Source organism: Patella vulgata, chromosome 3 (assembly GCF_932274485.2).
Source record: "Patella vulgata chromosome 3, xgPatVulg1.2, whole genome shotgun sequence".
In the NCBI taxonomy this organism is placed as follows: domain Eukaryota; kingdom Metazoa; phylum Mollusca; class Gastropoda; family Patellidae; genus Patella; species Patella vulgata.
In genome coordinates, this window is record NC_065881.2 from 72,207,603 (window position 1) to 72,233,733 (window position 26,131).

At 35.8% G+C, this 26,131-nt stretch overlaps 1 protein-coding gene across 2 annotated transcripts in view; it reads left to right on the forward strand.

The window, feature by feature from the left end:
- Nucleotides 1-7,490: 7,490 nt before the first annotated feature.
- LOC126814729 (matrix metallopeptidase-21) overlaps nucleotides 7,491-26,131 on the forward strand; it is a 112,902-nt gene continuing 94,261 nt past the window's right edge. The window contains exon 1 of one of the 2 annotated variants that reach the window (XM_050540087.2): nucleotides 7,491-7,705. The gene's annotated coding sequence lies outside the window, so the exon portion shown is untranslated. Of the gene's footprint in view, nucleotides 7,706-22,389; nucleotides 22,470-26,131 lie in introns of those variants that run through there. The other variant, XM_050540088.2, reaches the window with a different exon arrangement.

Consider the following 26,131-nt stretch of genomic DNA (forward strand, 5'->3'; position numbering starts at 1 on the left):
AGTTTCAAATCAGCATGACTACTTTATCGCTTTTGATCTAATATTATACTATTACCCCGTAGACCTGTAAATATAGTATACTATCCCTTTTGAGGTCTTTTCAACGATCTAATATTATACTATTGCCCCGTAGACCTGTAAATATAGTATACTATCCCTTTTGAGGTCTTTTCAACGATTCGCTCGTATATTGTATTCAAAATGTCCATAAAATTCCTGCATTAACGGGATCTTTGGAAACAAGGGTTACTGTGTTCGAAACACGTTTGTATTGCAATAATAGCTTCTTTTTAAAAGTGTTATCCAGTTTTTCACGAGTTTGTAGTACCTACTTTTCCCTTACTAGAAAGCACTCTCTTACTGGTACTGCATACTCGAACCCAATTGGTTAGTCTGTTTTGGGTTGTGTTTTTTTTTACTTTGACGCATTTGGTATTTCCATTTTAATTTAAACGTGATTTAAAAAGTAATCTCTGATGTCCGGATTAGTAATTGTCACGTCATTCTGAAATCAAGTCTACGGTGTGTTGTTTGGGACCTGTTCCGCTAATATCTTAGATCTTGGTCCATTTCAGATCAAAGATTACCACAATTATTTTTAGTAACGTTGCTCTGCATGTATAATGGCCGAAACACGAGTTGACAAGTGCTATTTCATTGACTGTGGGATTATTGTGCTATTGGAGAATATGATAATTACATAATTCCGGGTCGTTAGAAAAATATCTTACTGTCAGATAATAATAAGTTCTGGGAGTCGGGCTAAAATCTAATTGGCGATAAAGTTCGTTTGGTCAACATACATCTACTTCTTGTTTGACCTAGTCAGGTTCTGAAACAGTTTATATTCTGCTCGAAGTTATCGTTTGGTTATGATTGTTCTTGTTCATAGCTGACAGCTTATGGGTCTATACATTAATCATTATGTTAGTCTGCTGTGGAATCTAGTAACTGTCCAATATTTATTATCATGCCAGTCTGTGGAATATTACAAAATAATTTGGTGTCTAAGTAGCATAACCATCTTTAACATTCATAAGTGAAATCTATTCAATAAAGAAAGAAATGAGATGGTGTTTAACGCCCCACTGCTCTGCCACACCCCGGCTAATGAAGGCGGGTATATAGGCATTGCAGTGTGCCACGAGTGAAATTTTGCTACGGCCTACCCTTATTTCGAATTGCAATTCCATTGTGTACAAGGTCATGAGACTGTCGTCCCATTTAAATAACTAGACGTTGTTCCTTACGAGTCCGTCCACCACTGAGAAGGTGGAGGCCACTCCCGACGAACTTTCTCGTCCAACACCTGGATGGAACCTGGGACCTCTAGGTTAGCGAGCCGGCGTATTACTCTACGATCTGAGCCACCGCGCATCTCAATAAAGTTAGAAAACTCCTCTACTAAGTGATGCCTTAACTTTAACTACATTTCCTGAAAATGATATTTAATTAAAATGTTAAGGTACCGTGAAGAGCCATAGCAGCAATTGTGTCCAGATCATTATATAGCAATATTGTCATCATTAAACAATAAAGAATTACAAGGGTAAATATTAGATATATTCGTCGGATGGGACGAAAAACCGAGTCCCGTGTACACATTGGCGTGCACGTAAAAGATCCCCGACAGTTGGAATTCGATATAAAAGTAGGCCGTAGTGCCGCTGTCCGGGCAAAATTTCCCTCATAGCACACTGTATGGCGTATGCCCGTCTTCATTAGCCCAGTTCGGAGCAGAACAGTAGGACGTTAAACCCAATTTCATTTCATTTGTGATATACTCGCCGATTCTGTAGGTCTCAAATGGAGTCCTCTGCTGTCAGCTTCTTGACTAATTTATATTTAATTGGTCCTGTCTGGTCATGATTAAATCAACTTTTTATTCATATTTTTGTGGTTTGTTTTCCAACCTCTGGTTGTTATGACTTAAAAGGGCCAAAAAGTTTTGAATAGACAAAGTAAGCGTAAACAACCTCTCGGTTTGATTGGGCTAACATCCATTTACATCTTAAATAAACCATTCATAGATAATTTTAATGTGTGTAAGAAAATTGATCACTCCTGCTCTTCAAAAACATTTTCGACCAAAGTTATGTTATTTTAATATTTTGCTGATCGGAAAAAATTTGTTTTAAGTCTGCACTGTATGGCGTATGCCAGTCTTCATTAACCCAGTTCGGAGCAGAACAGTAGGTCGTTATACCCCATTTTATTTCATTTCATTTTGAAAATTACTGCCTGATTGGAGCCAGTTTTCAGTAGAAAACATTTCTCTTGAAGACAAATCATAAAACATCCATTTGTGAATTTCATATAACCGATGTAATAGTGTCAATAGAGACACTCAGATTCCAAGATTGTCAGAAAGTCTCAACATTGATACATCGATTTGAGTATTTTATAGACAACACCAAAGACATAAAATAAATTGCTTTTGGGAATAAACACAGAAAATCTTCCTCGCTCAGATCTTAGTATCGATTTTTTCAGATTTCGTGTGTTTTTGTCGGAAAATTACAAAATTCTGTTTATATATCAAATCATTAAATCACACCCAATGATAATGTTATTCATTTTAATTAATATTTTTTTAGCTCCATTAAAATATTCATGTAGTCATTGAACAATTGGATTTGAACATCTACAGAGGTCTCGACGTACCTTTTTGCGGTATCCAAGACGAAATCAACCGTAACTCAAAGGTGACAGATCTGCATACTTTTAATACTACAATCTTGAAACGGTAGAATAACCTTATAACATTGTATAACCATTAAGATTTTGAAACTAATACATCTGTTTCTATGGTCACCTGTGCTCTATTATTTATTAATGAGGCGATTTGTGCTACGACAGCGGCGGTCTCGTCTTCCCCCAGCCCCCGTCTCGATTTTACGTTCCATTTGAACGGCCAGACAATATTTTACTTGTCAACCCCACCGACGCTACCACTGATAAGTGGGAAACCGACTTGAAAAATTCCATGGTTCTGCGGGCCCTCACGCCAGTATTCGAATTTAGAACAACGATTTGACAGACTGTGAAACTCGAACCTTTGAAAGGATCGTTTGTAGTTGGCGATCTGTTTAATTATTTGTTTCTGATATCCTGGCACGGGGTTTCGGAGCGGTGAGGCTGTTAATCGGTAATCGGTACGTTCTAGTGGGGCTGTCGTGCCCTTAAACTGTTTCACCCAGCAACTCATATGATACACAAGTATCAATAAATAATAACTGAAAACAATTCATTTTCCCCGTAATAATAAACATATAGATTATTCTCAATTGGTATACCTTTAATACATATTTATAGACCATGCAAAGCTATAAATACATACAATTTATTCTATTAATCTTAAATTTCAAACACAGAAGGGAGAAATACACTGACTTATCAAACAATCTCAATTACATTCCAACCAAAACCATTCAGCGGCATTTATAGAGCGCGCGGAATGTTATCGGACAAGAAAAAGTCGTCAAAGGTTTCTAAATTTAGCCTCAATATCTCCTATTTATAGTAACTGTGCTAGAGCATGGGTTTACGTGAAAGCTTAATCGGTTAATGCTAGAAGGAAAAGTCGTGGGAGGGATGAAGCAAATATATTACCAAATTGCTTGATAGTCAGTCATATAGTCAACCGACGCTATTGAATGTTTGAACATTTGTGCATGTAAATTGGGTAAGTTTTCGTCATAATTAAATGTTTAAGGGTATTATATTGCTAAAATTCCATAATAATATGAAACTAGAAGACTTCGTCGGAATTTATTTCTAAATATCTTAAATGTATTGGTACATAGGTTTATACAACTATATTCTTAAACTCATTTAATAATCATTTTTTTTGTCACGTTTTAGATCTAATATTTGGAACTATGTTTGGGATTATCAGGATTGTGAACGGATTATTGAAATTTGACAAGAACTGGGATCAGATGATCAAGGGCATCACATAAATGCACCAGATACTTACTTAGTGTGCACCTGTTTATCATTACGAACAAAAGGTAAAACATAAATGTGTTGAAATACATCACGGAATGTTTCCGCTTTGTGTTGCGTTAATGCCATATAGAAAGGAATGAGTGTGTATGACACAAGCGAATAATAGTGTGATATTATGTTCGTGGTTTGGAAATAAATGCTGTATTAAAGGAATTTTCCAGTGATAGTTAAATGATTAGGCGAATATGAATTATATTAAGAGCATTGGTTAACAAGTGATTATTGTTTAAATGGCCATGCAAGTGAATATCTTATATATGAATTATTGAAATATCGGCCGACACTAACATCTGAAAATGTTTTCCACGTGTTAGTGAAAACAAGTTTAGTATGAGTAAAACGAACTCACAATTCTCTTATCAGAAACTTTGAATTACAGTTCCTGATACAGAATTGTTTGTTTAAGATGAACAAACATAGAAATTTTATCAGTAGAACGCTAAAGCGTGAGGGCACTGACTTCAAAGCAATTCAGTTTTGGGTTTAGCAACAACTATGAGTTATTTAATATTATGGATGAGCTGTAGTTTCAGTTTATTAAAACGAGTTAGTTTCAGTTATTATAAACGAGTTAAATTTTCAGTTATTAAAACTGAATGGGTTATATTTTCAGTAAAATGATAAGCGCACAGTTTTGGTTTCAGCAACAACTATGATTTACTACATAATATGCTTACGTTCGTGTAGCATATAGCAGATCATGACTCATGCTGGCATTACACAGTGTTTTCTTTGGGTTGTATTCTTGATCGTTTTCAAATTTGAGTGAAGTCTGTGTCACTACAGACCCGGGACTGTACAGCTCAGTGGACGCTTACGGCTAGCCCCAGGATCCATTCACTTTTTTTGAATTGTTTGTCTGTTTGTGTTTTCCCGAGTATGATGTTAAGTCCGTGTATTTGTTTTTGTGTAAATTTTGTGTGGTTCAGTCCCCTTAGGTTACCGTTTCAGTTATTAAAAACGGGTTATAGTTTCAGTTATTATAAACGAGTTATATTTTTAGTTACTAACGCGAATTATAGTTTCAGTTATTGAAAACGGGTCATATTTTCATTACGAGTTCCAGTTATTGAAAACTAGTTATATTTTCAGTTATTAAAAACAAGAAATATATGTTCAATTATTATTAAAAACGAGATATTTGTTTTCAGTTATTACAGTTATAATTTCAGTTATTAATTATTTTTATATGTTCAGCTATGCTTTCAGATATGAAATGACGGTTGTACATTTTATTTATAAGAATTAACAACACAGAGTTATAGTTTCATAAAATGTAACGATGGTTATAATTACTTTTATAAAAACAGGGTTACAGAGATATTAGTATGTTTTATTTCCAAAAAGATGAAGTGATTAGTTAAGTTACTAAATACATTATATTTTCAGTTCACAGTAGCATCTTATATTAATGAAATGGGTACAGTTTCAGTTATAATGTCAATTATTCAAACTGTTATAACTTTAGTTATAATTTCAGTTACTAAATATTGTCATTAAAATACAGTTATGGGTTCGATTGATATTATATATTAGTTATTAAAATAGTACTATTGTTTCAGGGAATAATAGATTGGTGTAGGGTTGATTATGAAAATAGAGTTACAGATATGGTTATTAACAAAACCGTAGTGCCAGACATTCAATTAAAATGTAGTCTAAAACGAATAATACCATTGGACTTATAGTGGCTATTTGGTTTCTTTTATTTAGATTTGGTTATTTAAAAAGGATTACATTTTCATATATGAATAGGATTCTTATATTATTTGCTGACATGCTATCAAAATATGGTTACATTTTCGGTTAATAATGGAATGTTATAGTTTTAGACATTCAGTTATAGTTTAACTTATTCAATAGAAAATCAAGGGATTCGCCTTCTAGTTCGGATGTCTACATACTATTAAACTGATTTGTTATTTTTAATTGATGGACGTTCAGTTTGATAACCATTTACGGTCGATGGTATTTTCTTAATACATAAAATAAGTGTTGCGCCCATTTTTCTTGTATACGTTTCCGCCGGTTACATGGAAACGGTTCCATTACATTTGCATAAGACCGACTTTTCCGCCGACAAAAACACGCTCGAAAACGCGTACATGGAAAATGGGGCGTAGACGAACGATAAAAAACAGAACTTACATTTCTATTCGAACACGAGTTATAATGCTTTAGTTATTAAAACACGAGTTATTTTGTTTTGGTTATTAAACTTAAGTTATAATGCTTTAGTTATTAAACACTGGCTATTTTGTTTTAGTTATTAAATAGGAGTTATAATGCTTTAGTTATTAAAATACGAGTTATACTGGTGTACTTATTAAAACACGAGTTATAGCTTAGTTATTAAAACATGAGTTCTAGCTTTAGTTATCAAAATAAAGTTATAACTTCAGATATCCATATATAATTACGGTTTCTGCTAATTAAGTATGTATAATGATAGTTTCAACTACCAAAAGAACTTATTTTAGTCAAAGATGGTTGCAACATTTCAAATCAGGTACACGTGACTACAGTTGCATCTATTTAAACAAATAGGATGATATTTGATGAGTTCAGACGAATTAAACTGAAATATTATCCTACAAATGCAAAACATTAAATCAAAGCAGATAAATCTACTGTTGTTATGAGATAATGAAGCCACGTATTGATAAAATGTGCTGAAAATAAACCTAAACCTAAATAAATTACCCTAATGCACTATTAATAGAGCGGTTGTAAATTGAATTTACACGTTTAATAAAAGATGTATTTTTTGTATATAAAAAGAATATTTAGGGATGTACATGTATAATGCAATGTACGAATATATAGACGTGTAATACTATTAATATAGAGATTGTAAATTGAATTTACACGTTTAATAAAAGATGTATTTTTTTTTTTAAAAAGAATATTAATTTAGGGATGTACATGTATCATGCAATGTACGAATATATAGACGTGTAATACTGTGTTCTCGATTCCTTTATAATCATAAAAGTTTAAGATAATTTATCCAAAGTTCCTTATTTATTTGTTAGTTAACGAAATGAAATGAATTGAAACGGGGCTTAACGTCCTACTGTTCTGCTGCCAATTAAAGTCTTCTTCGTCTAGCTAAAGGTTAAACGATGTTTCCACCTAGGACAATATCGTTCACAGGTGTCTATTACGCTATAATTAAAGTTATATATTTTTGATTTGCAACGTGTCTGTATAAACACCCACGCACAACAGAAATAATGAGAGCTATTGGAAGTGGTACCAGGTGTTTAGGGAGGAATAATCATAGGCCGTCTAATAGTGTCTATAGCGAACTGCATTGAAATTGGACTTAAGAAGTATGAAATAATGCTACATATTCGTGATGATGTTGTGGCTGTGTTTTACACCACAAATCTATTGAACTGTATATAGATGTGAAACACGAAATTGGGATCTACGATTCTACAACTCTACTCACTCGCTCATTATTTATGATAATTTTACGACAAGAACTAAATCCAGGGCAGAGGAAATTTCCCGGGGATAAATCCCTGGAATTGGCTGCTACAAATTATTATGCAGAATCTCTCATTGCCTTGGCCCGATCATCAAGGTTACCGTGGTGGAGAAGACTTTAAATTACGTGTCGGGACGTGAAAACTTGTAAAACTAACACTAGCGTACAATCGACCACATGGTTTGCAGTCTACACGAGGTAAGTATTAGAGTTTATAGTCTATCAGATTATCTCTACTTATCACATTTTGTGGTTTCGATCTCAGTTAATTTTATATTTAACTTTGAATTTGTACAATTATCTGTTATGAAATATATGGTATTATTATTTGATTTGTGATGAACATTGTCGATCAGATTGAATCGAGTGGGTCATATCAGTTAGTGAAGTCCATGTAGGATTGTTTATTACTTTACAAAAACATGCAACTGCTGAAACAAGCTTAGACCAAAACGCAACATTTGCTGCAATTAATGTCGGGAACCATTGTTATATTTTTATACATATTTAAAAGTTTCTCAATAATGTGTGACGTTGTTCGTGTACATAATTATAACTTCTCAGGATGAGAATGGCATATTCCATGAATGCGTTCGCTTATATTTCAAAATAACTTAAAGTAAACTTGCAGATGCAATTGAAATACCAGTTTATCGTAGGACCAGATATCATTATGAATTATTGATGTACTATAAGATAGGTACATATTATTAAAAGCGGTTGTATGCATTATGTTTATACAGATAGCTGAAAAGCATCTAATTTATGCTTATGAGTGTCCAAATTCATTAACTAAACAGCAACACGAAACAGTAATACTAAATAATACTGGGTTAAAGACGAACCGAATATTCAGTTTGTTTACTACTGTAACCGCGTACTTGTACCTTATGCAATGAAAAAAAAATAATCTCAAATTTAGCAGAAGTCTTGAAATGATCACAGAATCAATGCAATGTCCTGTAATTAATGTCTATATTGTGGAACTACTATACCCATTTGCCATAATTGAGAATAGGAGTTACTATTCGACGAAGCTACACGTATGCCTCATAAATGCATAAGCGACATGTAGATATAATAAATTAAGGTGATTCTAGTATTTGGTCAAGTACAGTTCTTGACTGGTGGTAGTTCAGCAATTCGACGACGGGATGTAGGTAACTATTTGTCGTGTTTAAATATTGAAAAGATTGGACTGTCAGCATCGAGTTGTTTTTATACCGAGTTTTTATTTAAGAGTTTAAATTGTCACTGACATAGCGGATTGCAGCCAGGTGCGATGCTACGAAATATCTAAACCTAAGCATTTAATTAGTCTTATCTGTTGGTGTTGTTTTGGAATTAGATGTCAGTTGACGGGGAAGTCAAACAAATACTTTCCTAAACCCGAGAAATTCGTGTAGTTAGGCGAGTTCGAGCTATACGCCGTTCGAACAATTTTTGCATCTATGTAAAATTTTGTTAGTGCACGTAAACTAACTTCCCGCTCTGCACGCCCTACTTTCTGATTAAAATGAATTGTCCTAAGACAATTAAGTTTAAACCATGTGTGTAATCATAATTCCTTTTTTTTTACTTTTCGGTAACGATCAATAAAATGCGACTAGACATCGAATTAAACCATCGAAATTGGTTAATTTACCCATAGTTGCTGTTCATAAATGGAGTTATGCCCCTTTACATATTTCAGCATCAAGTAACACTATTTTTTTTTAAAGTGTTTGAAACGAATTTTATTACTTGCTCTTGTCATTGACACTTTAATGTGATTTCTAGCACAAAGATAATCGAATCTTAATTCATAAGACTCTTTGAAAAAAAAGAACCTCCAAAATACTACCAAAATAAAGAAAGTCTAGAAAAAAGGTTAATAATCTCGGTAAACCAGTCAGTGTGTCTTGAAAGTGCTGATATACGTGTACTTACTTCTGTATTGCCAATATGCACTGTCTACAAATTACAATACTTGGCACCTTGGAGCATGGAGCTCCATCAAAAAGATGCTAATGCACCACATTTCAACTTGTTAAAGTAATCAGGGGCAATTTTTAAAAGTTAGTTTACCGACATGCAGACGGTTATATTATGCCAAAACAGGATGGGGTTTTCTTCTGTTCGAAGTAATGACGTTATTCGCTAATTCATGAGTCACAATGTCTCTGTATGTTTTAATTTCTTCTAAAAGTGCTTGGGAGTTCAACAGAAATATAAATATCTGTTTGTTAGATCCTGTTGATGTACCATTTCGTTCAAAATATATTATGTGTATGCAAACAGTACGACACCCGAAATTGTTATTTTTATGAACGGTACAATTAAATAAAAGGTGGTATTATATGTATTCTAGAAAGACTTATCACACTCTACCTCGTGCAATACCATTATGGGATCACAGTGGCTAAGTGGGTAGGACGCTAGCTCGCGAGCAAAGAGGTCGGGTGTTCGATCCCTGCATTGGCCGAGAAAGTTCATCCACATTTTCCGGCGTGGTTCCCCCCTTGTCAGTGATGCAGGACGGAGGGCATGACAAGGACAGATGTCTAGTCGTTCGGATGGGACGGAAAACCGAGTTCCCGTGTACACATTGGCGTTCACGTAAAAGATCCACTGACAGTTGGAATTCGACGTTAAACCCCATTTCATTTCATTTTCATTGGCAATATCATTATGCGTAAAAGAAGCCTTGACAGTTGGAATTCGAAATAAGAGTAGGTCGGCCATAGTGCCACTGTCTGGGCAAATTGACCGCATAGCACATCACGTGTGAGGGTTTAACGTCCATTCGACGGAAACTAAGTTATTTCGGGACTAACATGTGGTGCAATTATATTTCGATAATTCGCTTGTCCGTAGGGGTATTTAGCAGTGGGATGAAACCGGGGGACCCGGAGCAAACCCACGAGGATGGACAGGCGACCCTATTCCTTGTCACGTACAACCGGGGAATAGAAACCACGCCAGTTGACTCAATGACAGACTTTATGATACAACGCGCACCATTCGGCCATCCACGCCCCCACCCCACACACCCAGCACAGTAGGGCGTTAAATCCCATTTCATATCATTCATAAGCTGTTTTGACTTCGAAAATCACCGACCAGGTGGTTTCAAAACAAAACGTATACTAAAAATTTGTAAGCTTGAAGTCTTATCACAAATTATACAGATAATATCAATATACGTGACGTAAACTACTTTTTAGTGGTGGATATCAAATAAATAACTATGACGATTTCCCAGTATAGCTGTTCTTCTGACGTATACAGACAGTTGTTGGTTTTTTATGTTACAATGTGATATCAAATCTGTTTACGGTTTATTAAATTTGAAAAGGTTAATCTCTCTCTTTATGAGAAAATCAACCCCATGTGAACCTAGTAAAGTTAAACACTGAATGTCTGAGTTTTCAGACATAACGAAACGAACTTCTGTGTGAGAAAAATTGGTCAAAGGTTAGTTCAGTTTGATTTGGTTCGATGACTATTGCGTTCAATGATTTTGAAATAAAGTTGTACACAAGCTGTGAGTCATCAGCAATTCATCGGTAAGGCAAAGCATGACCTTGTCCTATATGAGAGATAGTTTTTTTTTTGATTAGATGTCACTGAAGAGTGAGAAAATGGGGTTTAACGTCCACTCAACACAAACATGTGTTATAAAAATATATTGATTTCCGCATGTCTCTAAAGAGGAAAACGTAATGCGTATCTATATATATGTAGCTATAAATGTTGATGTCCGTTATACTGAAAACGTAATGCATATCGATATAGCTATAAATGTTGATATCCATTATACTGACATCAGACGATTCGTGTACCAATGGTAAAATGTTTATTTTGTCTTAAATATAGGATATCCGAAGCCCATCTTTTCCCGTTAAGATCACAACATCAGTGTTGATTTCAATTGACAAATTATTCGTGTTTTCAATGTGGAAGATTTTAGATGATATTGAGTTAGAGACTTAGCTACTTTAAAGAAAATCTTTCAGAAGAATAACCCGAAACTCCCCTGTGTATATCGCAAGTTATTCCGGGCATAGAATATACCCCAAAGATCAAAGAGATTTACCATTATAGGTTTATAATTGTCTAGAACACATGTTTTCGGACATAGTTATGATAATGCACTCTACATATAGAGTGTGTTAGATTCCCCTTCTCTTCATTAGCTGATCATCGACGCAAATCTCTAGAATAATACATAGCAAGTTAGTGAAACCTTTCAACTGATTATTAGCAAAACAAAATACTTAAGACATCAGACGCTTCATGAACTTGAGTTCAGATTTTATCGAATTGCATGATCTTTTGAAATTCGACTTTAATTTCAAATCAAATAATAACCTGTTCCGAATTAAAGTTCAATGTCTGTATAGGTGCGTTCACACTGGGTGTTAAATCTGAATTGAATTCAGAAAATATCGTATTCCGGAATTGGGCGTCACACTCAATTCGCTAAAAACCGATTGAATCTGAAATAACGAAGCTGCGTTCACACTGCATGTGCATTGAATGCGAATTAGGGAGACCGGCCTCCGGAATTCGGATGGGTTTTCCCGGTTTAAAATCGGTGCGTCACATTACAGTTTATTAGGATTGAAGTCCTAGTGAAGGTCATTCATATCCAAGATAAGTGTAATTTCCTGAGGCAAGCAAAGCTAAATCAGTGACGCTGGGTCTTATATCGTCCACATCTTGGCATGCAGCACCGGGCACGATTTCGCTGGCACCTAAAAAATCAAATGCGAATGAGGATGATTACTCTTTTGGTAGCATTTGCTATACATCAACACGTATGTACATGTTATGATATGGGGTTAAACTTCCTACTGTTCTGGCCTGGCCCGACTGGGCTTATAAAGACGGACATAAATCATTTTCCCAGGACAGCGGCGCTACGGCCTACGCTTTTATTGAATTCCAACTATCAAGGGATTTTTTTACGTCCACGTCAATGTGTACACGGGAACTCTTGTCTTTCGTCCCATCTGAACGACTAGACAGCTGCCCTTGTCAGGCCCTCCGAAATGCAACACTGACATGGGGAAACCACGCCGGAAAATCACGATGAACGTTTTCGGTCAACATCGGGAGCGAACCCTCGACCACCAGACCAGAGATTCAGCTTCTTACTCACTGAACCATCCTGGCTCCCATTTCATAATGCAAGTCCTTTCAGCACTAAACATACATAATGTAAAGCAATGCATTTTGTTATCATTTGTATCCAGTTATATGCAATACATGCTAGAGACTGACTGGACTTCACTAGACTCGAGACGACTAAAGCTTACCTGTCCTGCCCCCAAGGTCTAGACCGTGAATGGTCAGCTGTGATCTGACAACTCTATCTTTGTATTTTGATTTTTATTTGCCCACGATAATTACTGCACGAGTTATGGCCCATGATATTTATGCACAGTCTTTAAGGTCATGGATGAAGAAACCAATTGATTTTGAATGATTTATGATAATTACTGCCCGAATTATGGCCCATGATATTAAATGTTAGTATAGGGCAGAACTTGTAATCAGAATTTAGTGTGTTGTACATGTTTGCATTACTGACAAAAAGAAAAGTATGCCACAACCCTTGTTGACTGCTCGGAAGACTTAACTGCTGAGGGTGTATGTTTCGTTGCCTGACAACCTATTGATAGCTGGTTATTTTACCGCAGTATTTGTTTCAGTGACGAAGGGCTACACCTATGTAGGCTACACTCCAACATACGCGCAAAGTTATCGTTTCCGGTAAAACTGTTGATCTGAATCAAGCGTGTCACACTCAAATCTTGAATGCGAATAACCCGGTTCGGAATATATGTTCCGGGTTGAATTCGGAAAAATATACGGAGTCGTTAATTCAGATTCAGTTCGGTTTTTATCGAATTGAGTGTGACGCCAAAGTCCGGAATTAGACTTTATTCTGAATTCAATTCAGATTAAACAACAGGCTGACTGAATTCTGTCAGACCAGGAGTATCAGAGGACGGCCGATCAGTGTCGAAATAAGATGAAAAATCTTAAGCAGGATTGAGTAAAAAAAGAAAAAAACCTGGATGAGGTATTGGCACCTCCATCTTCCTTTTAGTCTTCCAAATGAGTTTTCGATTGTCATACCTGCACGACTCAGTCTGAAATTAAAGCGGTTTTGTGGAGCAGTCAAGTGTCCTCTATGTGCGAAAGGTTTTATGACCCAAGGAAAAAGTTGGTAAGTAGGGTTCCCGATTGACATCAGGGGTACATCATGATCAGCAATCACCTTCGGTTGACCAGGCAATAAATTGACCCGTAACACCCATCTGATAAATGCCAGAATTGGCAAATATCCTGTACTCTATTACTGTTGCCATCTTCCAACAGTGGTGAGGCACTGGCCTCCTGAGTCTTGTGTCTTGTCTTGATTTTCCGGCGTGGTTTCGCCTTGTCAGTGGAGCAGGACGGACGAAAAACAAAGTTCCTGTGTACACACTGGCGTGGACTTAATAGATCCCTTTATAGTTGGAATTCGATATAAATGTAGGCCGTGGCACCGCTGTCCGGGCAAAATTGCACTCACAGCTCACTATATGACGCATGTCCATCTAAATCATCCTACCTTCGCTAGTATAGAGTCGAGAGTGAAATACATGTATATACTTGATTATGTATAGCAAACGCGACCAAACAAAAAGGTAATCATCTACATTCGCCTTTGATCGTGGTGCCGACGAAATCGTCCCCGACGCCGAATGGCAAGATGCCGAAGATGCAAGACTTTTGCTAGTTATGCGCATTCAGTGTGGCGCATTTCAATTCAAATTCAACCCGAATAGCTGTAATGTGAGGTACCACTTTTAATCCGAGACAAACCAAACCAAACATTTTATTTTGTACCCTCTTAGGAATTTTAAAGATCAACAATAAAAATGATAAGATTTTAATATAAAATGAAAATGCAAAACATATCTGAATGCGTCCGCGTTATTGAGATTGGAAAATCAAAAGATTATAACCCCTGTTAATGGTAAGAAAATATGATAATTACGTAGCAAAATATATAATATTAGTGATGCCTGTTATATTTATTAATTAGCAAGATATATTTTAAAGGGAATTCGGATTATTTTAAAACTAGCAAAATGTATCTTAATAGTAACACCTGTTAGAATTATTAATTAGCAAAATGTATCTGAATTGTAACACCCATTTCGATTATTAATTAGCAAATGTATCTGAATTGTAACACCCATTGGGATTATGAATTTTCAAAAAAAAAGTCTTAACGATTACACGTATTCGGATTATTAAGTATCATATCTTAATGTTAACACCTTTTATCATTACTGATTAGTAATATATGCCTTAATGGTAACACCTCATAGAATTATCAATTAGCAAAATGTATCTTAACAGTAATCCACATTCGGGTTTTTTTTTAAAAAAAAGCTTAATGGTAACCCCTGTATATTCGAATTATTAATTATTACTAAAATATATCTTAATGCTAAGACCTATTCGGATTATTAATTGTATTTGATTTTTAATTAGCAAAATATATCTGATTGAGTCAGCATTATTCAGATTATTCAGTATATGAAATGTATTGGAGAGCCATCATTGTCTTACAACGGGGGAGCAAGGTACCCCGAGATATTTACGTGTCATAAAACACCTTTCATTTCTATTTTAAACAACAACAGGAAAGGTTCATAAGAAAGGTCTAAGAATATAACATCTGTTGAATGATATTTAGTTTCTATTGTTTTCAAGTAGGAAACAAAAGAAAACCTGCAGTCATGCAACAAATTAAACAAACGCTAAAAACATTTCCCTCTTCCGTTTAGAAGTTAAAATGCAAACTATGTACATGTTGTTAGTCATCTACGTATCTTCTGGGACTTGTAAACCAAATATTTACACAAGTTCTTCGTGCAAGATTTCTAGATGGTTCATATGTAATTGTTTTCGTATAACATTTATGGGCATTAAGATTATAAACAGTTAAACTGCGTATTTCGTTTTATATGATACACATTTCACGTGTGGAGTCACCGTTACTATAAGGTCCCAAAGAAGTTCCTCGTATTTACCAGTTTGTTTCACGTTGTCAGTATTATAGTTGTCAGTTTACAGGGATGGGGGTTCTGGCAAGGAACGACGTCTATTCGTTCGGGTGGGGCGAAAACATGGCCCCGTATACATGTTGACGTGCACGTAAATTGGAATTCGGTGAAGAGTAAGTAGGTACACTGCATAACATGTGTCCGGCTTCATTATGCTGATTGGTGCAGAAACGCAGGACGTTAGACCCAAGTATTTTTCATTTCACGTGTTAGTCTGATAAACCTTGGGAGATTATTATATTTTCTTGACTGTAACTCCTGCAATTTTTAATTTGTTAAGACTTCGTAGGATTGTCCACACTGTGCGTTTTTAAAGCCCAAATTAACATGTGGGGGTCCCATATTGTCCTATGTCTTATACAGTATAACAATAACATAGACATGATTTATTATATATTTGACTTTAGCTAACAATCCCGTTAAGTGTCTGGAATAAACACATTTGGTCTAGCTGTTTAGCGTTAGGATTGTCCGTATTATGGAGTAATTTTGTTGTATACGCATTCTGTACCAGTCGCAGTTGTACGGGGTGCAGTTTATATTGTAATGTTGTTAGGCTATTGAAATGAGGGTCTATGTTGTTCTGTTGTGGTCGGGTTCCCAAGCTTTAAAAGTCAAAATATGACTGGAAAGGTAACTCCACAAAAGGGGATCGCCATTTACGATCAGAAAATTTTGAAAATAAAAGTGTTTTTTTTATACATGTATATATATATACCCAAATGAATAATCACTACAAAATTCTATGAAAAAAAAAACAACTTCCACTTTACAAGATTTCATAAATTTGAAAGTAAACTTAGGGATAACTATAAAGGATGTCAACGGTGACAATGTATTCCACGTAAAGTTAGAGCATATAAAGGGAAGCTGTATTTTTTATCAAACTGTTTCTCCGATATTTGGTACCAAACTCAATGATATAGAAGTATATGAAACCGAAATGGAAACTGTCGTGATACGAACGTCCCATTCAGTTTTGTGTCATGCATTGTTCGGTGTATGTGAAAATACATCTGATATCATTTTTTCCTTGATAATGCGCGCATACATGTTTATCGTACACATGTTTTTTGTACACATGATTATTGTACTTCCAATAAACCACTGTACAATGTCAAAATATTGAACTTTTATATTGGATTTCTGATAAACTGTGACTAAATTTGGTATAAATTCACCTGATATTTCTCCATAGGGAGCCAAAACTTTCTCGGAGGAGCATGCCTCAGACATCTCCCTAGTAAAACGTGCACATGCTGGCTTAATGATATACCACAAACCCCACTGCAAATCTGTCGTCCATTGTGTAGTTCAAAAATATATATATATGCCCGTGTTTTGTCATTTATGCCCTTGGCTGATTTCTGTAAATACTTAAAGCTATTAATAAATATTATGAAAACGTTCTACAAATCTTACGCATTCCATCTAAATTTCTATTAAAGATACATTATGTAAGATTTAGGTAAAGAGCTAGCCATTCTTGTTATAATAGTTCGAAAACAGATTATGTAAAATGAATAATTTGAAAATTTCATTCAAATTACTTTATTGAGAGCGGAGATATTAGCCCTTGAAGGCTTGACGAGATATGTGCAATAATTTCAACCATGGTTGTTCGAAGCTAAGTCTCGCTCCTCCATTTTTAAATTTAATCAAAATATGGCTGAATCGTTCTAATCTATTTAATATCGGAGAAATCTGATGCCATCGAGAGTTGATTATATACCTGGTCTGGATATGTTAATGAATGTCTAATTAATAATTTAGATAATATTTCAAGCCTAACGAAAGACCTGCAATATGCAGATTTAGCTCTTAAATAATGTATGTTAAATTCTCCAATGAATTACACTTTAATTTAAGAATTTATTAATTGTCCAAACCGTTCAGAAAAATATTTTCATTTTGTTTAAGTGAGTTTAATTTAAGAATTTATTAATTGTCCAAACCGTTCAGAAAAATATTTTCATTTTGTTTAAGTGAGTTATGTTTAAGATGGTGATTGATGAGACAAGTTTTATCGCTGCAAATTTTCCAAGAAAACTAGATTGTTTATATCTTCATTATTTTGATGGATAACAGCTTGTTGACGGGTCGACCGCATTCAGTTTAAGAATTTACATATAAGAATGCGGTCAAAGAATTAATTAACAACTAATATATATCAAACGTAAACAGAGTTATCACCACAGAGAAGTATTTTTATCATTTAGGCCAAGAGGACATCACTGGTAAGATAAGAAACAGGTTGACCAAATCAAATGACATTTCGACAGCTCCAATCAAGATACTGTACATTATAAATTATAGTGTTGTCCAATATCTAAGTCATGTAGAATTCTGGACATTCTTAGAACATCCAAAAGTTGTCCATCGCTTTCATGATTTAGCAATTCTGTTTTGGATTAATAAATGTGCCTTGAAAGCTATTCCAGAATCTGCCAATGGTAAATTCGCTTAGCAAGCAGCTATTGTAAAAAAGCAATATCATTATTAACCCTTTAGCGTCTCCAACCCACCGTAGACTACACTACTAGGGAGTATTAATTCAGGCGGCTTCTGATATAAGGCTACACAACTGAATGTTAAAATTCGATTCAGGGAAATCGGATAGTAGTGAATGATACAAACCATGTTCAGGTTTTGCAAGAAGTAAACACATATTATATGACATCCATTTACAGCATTCTGTATCCTAAAAATACCCCCCCCCCCTCTTAACAGATAAATACAGTATTTGAAAACTCTGTCGACTAAAATGATGTTTTTTAACAGCCATATTAACAGCGATGGCCTTCGAGAATACTAAATGTTCATATAGTTTCTAAATTATATGTGTATTTTTGTCTGCGTTTTGTTGTGCAGTTTCCCTATTGGGTTTATGCTAGATAACCATATTTTATTGAGCCAAAAATAACGCCTACGTATCGGTTAACAAAGTTTACAATACCCCTCCAATTAAAGTAGCTAAGTCTCTAACTCAGTATCATCCCAAGTCTTACACGTTGAAAATACGAATCATTTGTCAATTCAAATCAACATTGATGTTGTGATCTTACCAGGAAAAGGTAGGCTTCTGATATCCAATATTTAAGACAAAATAAACATTTTACCATTGGTACACGAATCGTGTATCATAGTGCGTTTCAGCGTCATTTGTAAAAAGTGACCAGAAAGAGCGAGGCTAGACATATTCCACAACTCCTGTCAAACGGTGACGCCATATCTTATCTGGAGAGGATGCGCAATAGACTGGAATAACCAGGCGCTAGAAATTGCTATTCGGTTCAGACTCATGCCGTATTTCGCTGGACATAACTGATTTGCAATTAGAGTCAAAACGGAAACAACTGAATGTAAATCAGTTTATATACAATCAGATTACATTATTATATGCGTTGTGACCCATTTGGGTCAATTTCTAGGTCTCAAATATTAGTGGTTTAGCTCCTTTAAACAGTACAAACTGAACTGAAATTGGGCTTAACATCCTACTCATCGTCGGAAGTTCAACGTCGGATTTTCGTTCCAATCCTTTCTTGTCGGACGCTCGCCGCACCACTGACAAGATGAAACGTGAAAATCAATAAAAGGGGCCGTACCCTGCACCTCCTAGCTATATAACGTGGGCTGATCCACCTTGGCTCCCACAACCCAATATACCCTTTATATATTTTGTATACGTTAGACAACAAAGACTTGCTTATTATGTATACAAACACATGAAAAAGTTGTCTATAACCGGACCAAATACAATACTCCCATTTTCTAAACTTTAACGATATATATACGAAGAATTAACTTACTCAAGCTCTATAAATTAACTAAAACGATAACGAGAAAAAAACCGTTTATTTTCCTATGTGGTAAATATTGTTACTAGCCAGGTGCGTGGTTGAGTTTTTCTACAAACCGTGAAGCTACCTGTTAGAAGTTGTTCAAGCGAAGGGACCTAGACTTACATACACTTCATTTGCCAGACATATATTTTAAACATTAAACTAAAAGTCGTTTCTTTCAATTAAGTTTCCACAAACAATCTCATGTATCGGTGATAATGAGGGAAAGGTGCAAAACTTGGTTCCCATCAAAGAAGAGGAGATCTCTTGATGAAGGAACAAGCGATAAGTATTTAGCGATATTGTTGTGAGGGTAACACTTTTATCTGGTATTTGCTTTTATCACCAATGAAAGGAGTATCTGTGTTTCTTTAATTGTATTTATTTAAACTGATTTAAATACCACACACAGCACAGGGAGGGGTGTTTGCGTCCAATGATCTGTAGGTGCTGTTTAGTTTATGGTCAAATTTTGGTTGTGAGGAGCCGTGGTGGCTCAGTTAGTTAAAGTTGTCTCGCTAACCCGGAGGTCCCATGTTCGTTCTCGGTGTTGACCGAGGAAGTTCATCGGGATTTTCCTGCATGGTCCCCCCTTGTCAGTGATGAAGCAGATGAAGGAGATATATCCTGGCAAGGGGCAACGTATAGTCGTTTGGATCCCGGGTATACATTAGCATGCATGTATAAGAACCTTTGACAGTTGGAATTCGATATAAAATTATGCCGTAGTGCCGCTGTCTGGGCGAAATTCCCCTCATAGTACACTGTATGACCAGTGGATGCAGAACAGTAGGACGTTAAACTCCATTCCATTTCAGCTTATGGCCAGAATGTCGTTGACGAGATCAGGCCGTTTTGGAAGGTCATTTCTATGAGTAAAACTCAGAATTCATGGTTAGGGTAAGGTTTACCTACTTTTAGCCCTAACCCTGCCTACCAGGAAATAGACTATATCTGATTTGAAATATTAAGCTGTGTAATTCTGAAACCTAATCACAATAAGTAACGTATGCTCCATTCAAACGACCAAAGATAAACTAGATTAAAATTATTTTAAAAGATTCTTATTCTGTAGCATTCTCTCCATCAAACTTTAATGGCTGCACGCAGAGATCTGAGTAGATTTAAATGTGCCTGTAGCAACCTGTCTGTCGAAAGGGTTTATGTAGCTGCATAAACGGCTTGGATATTGGCATGCGTTATTCCCCTGGACCCACGATGTCAGAAAAGCCAATCTGGTTTAGCTTACAGACCTAGACTGCAGATGTGTCTTCAATTTTTCACCCTTCAGAAGAACTAGAAACACTTAACTATATATGAGATCCGTGATTCATATCTACGCAGGATATTAATTCATTGTTTAGTAAAAGCTTTTGATGTACGTTCTAGGCCAATTATTTCCAATGTTGCGATATATAACGTGTACCCGTTCTCACGCTTTCAATTAATAACTAGAAAGTCTTTGATCTTGGGGAATAAGTTCGACAAAGTTAAAGGGTGTTGGGTTTGTACGAATTATATCAATATCACCGCTAATGCCACCACGGTCTCCAATTAATATGAAACTTGTATTGATGTTCGTTATAATGTATTGCCTCCTACCTTAAATAACGACACGGGAGTCAGACCACACACATAGTATACATTTAAATGTATTGACAAATGGATAGAATACGATTGACAATACCAAACCTATACAGATTAGTATTATTGACAATCAATTATTAAGAGTAATTATACATAACGTTCCAAAACAACCCCCTTAATGAATTAATGCCCTTATTGCACAAAAAGTTGTTCATAGTATTATGGTTAGAGTTTTGATAATGGCCACTGAGACATTGTTCATGTTACAAAATAGAAGTCAGTATTTAATTGGAATGTTGATGTAAAGAAGTTCTCAAACAACCAACCTGTTCAAGGTTAACAGGCGAATCAAGCCCGACCTGAATGTTTTGAATTGTAAAAAAGATCAGAGGAAAAAAACAAAGTAACTGGGTTATGTTTGATTGGTACAGCTAGATGACGTAAACGATTAAACTAGTTACTTGAACCATGGTATTGTAATTCTACACCCTTCATATTGTTCAGTTAAAGGAACACTTTCATTTTTAGTTATGGGTGCCATTATAACCAGTATTCAATGTCACCTAACGCCTCACCAATACAGTGGTGCTATCTGAATTTATATAGTCACATGCCGGGGAGAGAACTTTGCCCACACTTTACATTTTCAGGGCTAGTACTGGGCTGAAATGACAAATATCAGTTTTCAAGTACGCCCTGAGTTACCGCCCCTAACTTATAATAATTGGTGCAAGTTCATTGATTAAACGAAGTATATTGATAAAAATCTTTTAGAGGCATTTAGTAACTGGATAGAGTAATATAGTTATGGAAGAACAATGACTAATATATTTAGGCGGCTTTTTCGACGAGTATTCTCTCAACGTTCCCTTATAACAACCTCTCAACAAGATGACTTCACTAGTGATACCATGTATGATTTACCTACTTTTTCCCCCCAAAAAAACGATAAAAAAAACATGGCTTCTATTATAATACAGATACGAACGGAACCTATTGACGGATAAATGTGGAAAGACCCTACTTGTTGCAAATGAAGTAATCATATTCTGTGGATGTCCTGGCGCACTTGACCAGTTGTAATATCCATGATGTATCTATCACATAGGTTTAAACAATCACGGCTTGTGTTCAACGTCACTATTCACTTAACTTTAAACAAAGGTATATGTCTTACATTTGTTGACGAAAAAAAAGGGAAAGAAAGCAAGTGAAGCTTGGTATAGTTATTGTACTCTGGCCTATACAGACCTACCAAGCCACCGATTCGCGTCTTACGTTTGTCCCATATATTTATAGGTCCCAGTCAATGTACACACTATCATATATTATACACACGAGGTAATTATTATAGTGGAAATAAGCTCGCTTGCTCAATTCAAGATTTGTCGTTTCTTTATAGCAGTTATTATACAAGTAAGTCATTCTGATTTAATTGACTATTTACAAGTTATATTAATTTTGATGTTTGGCGGGTAGACGAAATAACAATCAAATGGGGTTTAAAGAACGTCCTCCTTTATTTCCAATCGAGCTAATGATAACGGGTGGGGAGAAGAGTCGGGGGAGTTCTAATACCATGGGGTTGCATTATCTATATGAAGAAAGTTTTTTTCGTAAGTTTACTACAGTCGTTCGTACAATACCCGAAGTTACGTACGTGTTTTCTTTCGGTTCTTGTTACATTTCCTCCGACAGACAACGCAAATACGCATTTTAGTGAGCTACAATGCACTTCGTTTTATTGTAATTTACATTTTGCATACATCTTCCTTGATAACTGTTATCAAATAACATGTTATCAACAATTTTTTTAAATACATCACAACACGGTAGTGATAGTACAACCACCAAGGGTTATAGTGAGCCGCGGCGGATCAGTGTTGCCCCAGAAAGTTCCCCGAGATTTTCGGCGTGCCCCCCCCCCCCGACATCTTCCTTGATAACTGTTATCAACATTTTTTTTAAAATAAATCACAACACGGTAGTGATGGTACAACCACCACAGTGTTGCCCGAGAAAGTTCCCCGAGATGTTGCCCGAGATCTTATATTGAATTCGATATAAGAGTAGGCCTGTCGCGCCGCTGTCCGGGCACAATTCCGCTTATAGCACACCCTATGGCGTATGCCCGTCTTCATTAGCCCAGTCGGAGCAGAGCAGTTGGACGTTAAACCCCATTTCATTTCATTTCATTTCATTTTCCTCTGACCATCAACTATATCTCATGAAGAATTATCAGTTCGTTGTTTTCAGGAACAATCGTTATTATATACAGTATTTGGATAACAAAATCGAGACCATGGCAGCAATTGGCCACAGCCACTCTGTCTATATCACCTTTGGGTTACATAATTGAATACCTACGATTTAATCACGTTAATGAAATAAAATAGGTTTTGACGCCCCACTGTTCTGTTATTATTTGATTGCCACAGAGATAACAACAGAGCGCAAATTTAAAACGAATTTTTCTAAATACTTAAAAATATCAGATTCGTCGGTTCGCGCGACACTTGACGAATTATGAATCGGCGAATAAATGAATTAATGAGGTAAAGAAAAAATGCCAGAAGGAAAAAAAATCCCAAATACTTAATATATGTATGAATATATTTGTGTTTACGTTTGATGACTTTTTTTTGATATCCCAATACGTGCCAGTTTTTCAAAGCTCAAATTAGTAAAAACTGTTATATTCAGTAATGCAACATGAACTCCTCAATAAACTATTGACTCTTTCGTGGGGACTTGACCTGACGGACACGATCGATCTTGAAAAAATCGGCGACCGTTGGTTAAACTTGGTCAAGAGCGGACGCTTGATGAAAATATGCGGACATCTTTGCTAATTTATGTATATTCGCCACAATAATGTATGAAAGATATAGGTTCATGTAAATAATGTGAATATCACTTAGATAAGTTGTCACAGATTCACAGTACTTTGTATGTTCTTGCAATATTCTTAATAAATAACATGAATTCCCATGCGTAGTAAAAAAATTTACTCATGTTATAAGTGTTTTATGACCATCAGAATTCTGCAAAATCCAGGAAATGACATTTCGGGGACGCTAGATTCGTCAAAAATTTCTCTGGAGAAACATGCCACCGCACCCCACCCCTAAAAAGCTCGAACCTATGGTGTATTAGAGGCCTGTGCATCAGTCGGTGTCATTTTTGCAAAACACCCCCTCCCCACTCAAACAAAATCGATACTCACACACCTGGACTGGCTGTAGGGTACAGCTACCGGGTTCATTTGTTTTATTGATTCTAAGGCTTGAGTTGTACCGATTGCCACCGTTACTGGTTTGTGATGTACATTAATTATTGTTCACGTGTCAAAATTAATAAATTGTTGTTTAAAATTTCATAAATTTGTGGGGTAGGTTTTATTTTCCATATAAGGCCTTATTAACAATTGCCATTAACAGTATTATACGTTTCGACATATGATGTTTCTAAACAGAAAAATAATAATAATAACTTTTGATTGTATTGCGTGACTCTTTACTCGGTTGCCTTGACTTTAAACGATTAAAACACTATTGTTACATTAATGTTTTCCCTGATGAAATGTACTAACTATATCGTTGTCTAATACATAATAGTATAATGTTGTCCTGTTTATTTACAAATACCGCATAATTATGATCAATTAGGTACCAACTTTATTAAACTTTTGACCTCTAATTTCATGCTATACATCTATGTTAGAACAAGATTTTCGGGTATTGTAAAAGGAAGTAACATTTAGTTTTATCCTTTGACAAATGTATGTTTTTTTTCTTTTTCTTACACCCAAATTATAAGCTTGTTCAACGTGAATATCGGAAAAGTACCATTCTCGGAAATAAACACAAAGAAAAGGGTTAAGCACGCCCTTTATTCTTTACCATGACTTGTTTGACTTTGGGACCCTCATTATATGACATCGAAAAACAACTGTGGTTTGCAAGAATACGTCTTGGCAATAAGAAGACATTGTCACATAAGTAGTTCAGAGAAGAATTCCGTGAGGCCGTATTGGAGCCAACATTGAATCACACTTGGAATTGAGGTGCAGTCAGAAACACAGTTCAACATCGTGAGAAGTAAAGGGGGTGCTTACATCGGACTTCCGTAAATATTAACTAGGTGATTGATATATTTTCATGATTCGCATGATGCTGCGAAAAAGAGGCCACTTTTATCTAAGTGGCACGTTAATACCTTAGCCCAACCTTTCTGGTGTCAAATAATACGAACTGCGCTATACGACGTTGGGTTAAGCCATTAGAGACTTTTGGCAAGTGGAATTTTTCACATCCGTATCGCGTATCCGTATCATCACGTGATACGTTGCGTCAATGTAGTTTTAGAGTTTTGGCAGATTTTCGCGTCGCGTACGTGTACCTCGATCAGCTGAGCTTAGTTCTATTACAGCATGATGACAGATATCTACCAAGATCACCATCAGTACTAGTCGCTGAGCTATTAAAAAAATTTAATGTCAAATCTTATTAAAAATCTTCGACTTCGACTCGATTGCAATTTTTGGTTTCACTAAGGTATCATTTCAGAAAGTTTATACCCCTTTACCACAGAATAAAATCATTTACAGATTTGCAAGGTTCCGCCTCCCTAAATTTAGCACGTAGATCAACCATCATGGTTAAAATCACATCAAATATACACGTTCGTGTTCTAGAATACACACAGATTCATAAAAACGCCATGATACAACATTTCAGAGAGTGAGAGAGAGAGAGAGAAATGGGGTTTAACGTCCACTCGAACAACATTTCAGCGTCTAAAAGAAGCAAAAAAGACGGTAAAAGGACACGGCAATGTTATACGGCCCTTTTCCGTATGAAAGCTGTTCGATACGTGCTACCGTATCCGTGTACCGTATCACGTATGAGAAATACACACACATTGATGACGTCTCACGCAAAATCCATACGGATACGCGATACGGACCAGAAATTTACGCTTGCCAAAAGTCTCTATTGTCCCATCCTTTCGTAACGGACCCCCATGTAAAACCCACGAAAGAGCGACTACGTTTATCTAAGTGGCACCTGAATACC